Source organism: Nestor notabilis, unplaced genomic scaffold (assembly GCF_000696875.1).
Source record: "Nestor notabilis isolate BGI_N333 unplaced genomic scaffold, ASM69687v1 scaffold8733, whole genome shotgun sequence".
NCBI classification, from domain to species: domain Eukaryota; kingdom Metazoa; phylum Chordata; class Aves; order Psittaciformes; family Psittacidae; genus Nestor; species Nestor notabilis.
The window spans coordinates 1-4,053 of NW_009921473.1; positions in this window are offsets into that span (position 1 = coordinate 1).

Consider the following 4,053-nt stretch of genomic DNA (forward strand, 5'->3'; position numbering starts at 1 on the left):
CAGCACCCGCAGCACAGGAGCGGCGCTTCCACTTGTGCTCAACAGAGGCTGTAAATTACGTTCTGTAACAAACTAGGTTATTTGGGGTATTTAAATGCAGTAGTTGTAGGACAAGGATCAAGTTGGTTCCTGGGCAGCCGACAGGACCTGTTGAGCAGCTGGAGAAATGCCCTGTATTGTTAGCACTCTTGTCTTTGCTATAGAGAGGAAGGGGGCTGGCTTCCTTTGGCTTTAGTAACTACCCTGCACTTTAAAACAGTCAGTCAGCCACACAACTCACCTCCGGCACCCACTGACCCCGTCTCCTCCCAGGCACAGAAATGGGGTGATCTGAACACACCTGAGCTACTGCAGAGCTCCCTTCTCCCCGCAAGCAATAGGGTTGGTGGCTCAGGATTGCCTCGGGGTGACTCCCAGGAGGACACGGACACGTGCTGACTTGATTCCTGTCGTGCTGGGGGAAATTCAGCGAATCGGCTACAGCTCTGAGCTCCGGAGACCCTCCTCTTCTTTATCTGAATGGTTCAAGGGTGGAAGATGTTAAAATTCCTCCAGAAGGAGGATTGGGAGCAAATTGCTTGGGATTGCTTTTCCTTAGGGTGGTGTTGCTACCCGTTAGCGCTTAGAACTTCTGCCTGACCCTGGCTCTCAGCTGGGGTTAGTTTCCATCAGCTCACACATCAGTGAGCTGAGCTTCCCTTACTGCAGCTGAGGCAGGAGCTGGGTTCAGACACCCCGTGCCAGCCCAGCATAGGCAGGAGCCCAGGAGCTATAGCTCAGTTCTGTAACTGATACAGGAGCATTGTCTTGCTTTGAGTAGGGACAACACAAGTACCATGGGGGACAAGGAGCAGAGACTGGCCCAGAGGCAGTTAGTCCTTGTTTGACTTTATCCTGAGCACGTTCCAAGTCTCTTCAGAAATGGCAGCTGTGTGGGGAAGGGCAGAGCTGAAGTGCTGTGTGCAGGAGACCCTTGTGGTCTAGCTTCTTCTGAGAGTACTTTTCTATTACGAATGAATATTTTATCTACCTCCTCATCTCTCGTTGCCTATCGTGGACTCGAGTAACAATTACAGGGGAGGATGGTGTTACTCGATAGGACTGGATGCTGCAGGCTAATGAGCAGAGCCACAGCTCTAATGCTTAATGAGAGGGAGGGAAACCCATGGAGGAAGTCTTAAACTTCAGGCTTGGTACCTTGGCAGACACCAGAGGACTTTGGCCTATTCTGGAGGGGTTTTGGACCCTTCAGCTGGAGTATCTCACACTGGTCTTAATGGCCAGACATCTCATATGGAGCAGCAGCTCCATGTCCCTGTTCCTCAGTGAGCGGGTTATATGGTTTTGTTATCTTCCTGCTGCAAGGATTCCAGCTCCTGGCTCAGGGCTGTTAATGGCACGTTACCATGTGAAAACCAAAGGTGTTGCCAGCATCACCAGCTACGTTACTCCAACGCTTGTTTCAAAGAGCAGTTACACCCCAAAGGCAGTAGAGGCTAAAATCAAGTATTAAGTGTTTGCGTAGTGGTACAATTTTGAATCCAGTTAAGCTAAAATGATTTCAAAGTTAGGCTGAGGTCATCTTGCTGGTAACCAAAGACTTTTCTAAGCTACAGGCAGCTGCTGTGGCAGATGGGGGTGTTGTACCTGTCTCCTCTCCTCTTTCTTCTTCAGCTACTGCTTCCTAAGAGCTCAATATTAACATGTAGCTCAGCAGCTTCAGCTCTGTCCTGACAGTTACAGGCTTCTCTTGCAAGCTTCTCTTACACGTTTGCGACACGCTTTGGGGTTGCAGAAGTCCATAGTGCGGTGTGAAGGATGCAGGGCCTCTCCCTTCTTACCTGGGATGTGGGGAAGGGAAGGCCCCTGAATTGCTCTGCTGCTCCAGCTCTGTGTGTACTTTGACACTCACTGGCTGCTGCTGGGCTGTTTATGGAACAGACCCACTGCCCTGGGAGGGCTCAGGCTGCCCTGGCTAAAGCTGTTCAGTCTGACTGCTGTGCCCCAGCCATGCCCTGCGCTCCCGCCCGTCCCTTGCTGGGGTCCTGCAGCAAACCCTGCTCCTTGGCTATCCCCAGAGCTGGCTCTCCCGTGGGCCAGGCCACCCTCCTCCTCCTCAGCTGTGCTGAGCTACCTGCCTTCCATCACAGCGACTCCAGCAACCCCACCGTGCTGCTCAGACAGAACCCAGTCACGTCCTGCAGCGCAGGAGCAGCTTCAGCTCCAGGAGGTGACGTGTGTCGACACTAGTGCTTAGCACCCGACAGGTCACAGCTCTGTGATTAACGCCTCTGTAAATAGGTTCTTCACTGGCTTCAGGATTTCCTCTTTCAGGTTTTGCAAACTAAGGTCTTAGAAACCAGGGGATGATTCTTTTTACTCTTTGTACAGCGGTTTATAGAGCTGTGGGTTCAGTCACTCCAGAAGAGTTGGAGTAGTTTCATTTTTGTTACTGCATTTGTGGGCAGACTCTGCCTTAACCCTCCACGTGCTGGAGTTGTGTAGCAAAGATATCCTGCAGTCACCTTAGAACGTCCTTTACCTGCTGGCCACTTGTCCTCAGGCTGTGGAGAGAGTCTTTGTTAATGCCATTGCACAAATGCTCTCAGCTCTTGAGCCTTTTGACTGTAAATGGTTTTGCCTCCACAGCTTCCAGGTGAAGGTGGGTGCAGGTCCTGGCCACGAGCAGCTCTGGATTAGCTGGTAACTACCACATGTTAACAGGGAGCACAGACCTGGCTGCTTTGGTTCTCTAGCCCCACACACCAGACACCAACAGTGACAGCACAGCAGTGTAGAGTGACTCAAGTCTTACTTGTGGAAGTGGTTTTGTCCAGCAGCAGCTTTAACCCTGGTGGGGGTTAGATCTCCCATCAGGGTGTTTACTCCCACCTGTATCCATGTTGCTGTAGCACCAGTCTTACCTTAGAGCAAAGAGCAGGTAGATCCTTTCAGTCTAAATGGAGTTGTTCCATCTCACAGGCAACAGCAGCAAATTCCTCTGTTCTGTACAATCATTCCTCCTACTCTATACTTATGCACAGGAAAAGCTTCAGCTGCAGCTCAGTGTATGGTTGATGTTTGCAATATGTACTTTTTTTAATGTAACACAATAAATTAGAAGATATTTCATATTTACACGTGAGTCACTTTATTACTTGTCTGAAGCTGTCCTCGGGGTCCATGATCCGTAAAGAACTGTCAAGAAGAAACACCAGACATCCTCCTCCCCCTGGTTGTTAGTTTTACCTCCCAGCACTGCTCACAGCAGAGATCTGACTCTGGGCTCTGCAGAGCCCAGGATGTGAAGGCAGCAAGTCCAGGCTCTCAGGCTGCAAAGCTGGAGCAGGAGCTACACCAGTTTGCCTCAACATGAGGCAGCAGAGGATGTGCTGTGGAGGTGCAGACAATTCCCACCTTCCACCCCTCCCCTTGGACACCTTAAGGGAACAGCAGTGCCTACCACGCATGAGCAAACAGAGTCCTAGTGCAGTGGATAGAGAAGAAGGTTCTTCAGCAGCAGGAGACTGGTTTCCTCTTGCTCCAAGCCAACACATCACTCTAAGAGGGGACATTCTGGTCATCTTTTAAGGTTTTCCTTCCTGCTGTGCAGGCAGAACCAGGACAGTGTTACCTGAACAGTGAAGCTCTTCCCCAGGCCAGAGCAGACAAGAAGAGCTCGCTGAGATTTCCAGGTGAGCAGCTTCAAGGGCTGAAGCACCAATAAGACCACCAGCCCCAGCCCTGCTGCCACATTGAACCATCTCCCCGTGTGCCACAGGTTCAGCTGCTGCCTCCAAAGGCTTTGCCAGCCTGACCAAGAGAAAAGGTGGTTTGAGACCGGAGTTAACTTCACCGGTGCTGTTCTGGTGAGCCGTGGCTCAGGGCACAGCCAGAGAAGCCTTTCTGCTTCTGTACTAACCCTGCCTGCCTGGGCAGAGCTCTCGGCTCTCACCGAGTGCCCAGAGATGGACATTGTCCATGTGGAGCTCCAGCTGTTAGTTTAAATGTCTCCCTGTGACTGGGTAATGAGCACCTTTGCTCCCTGGAATG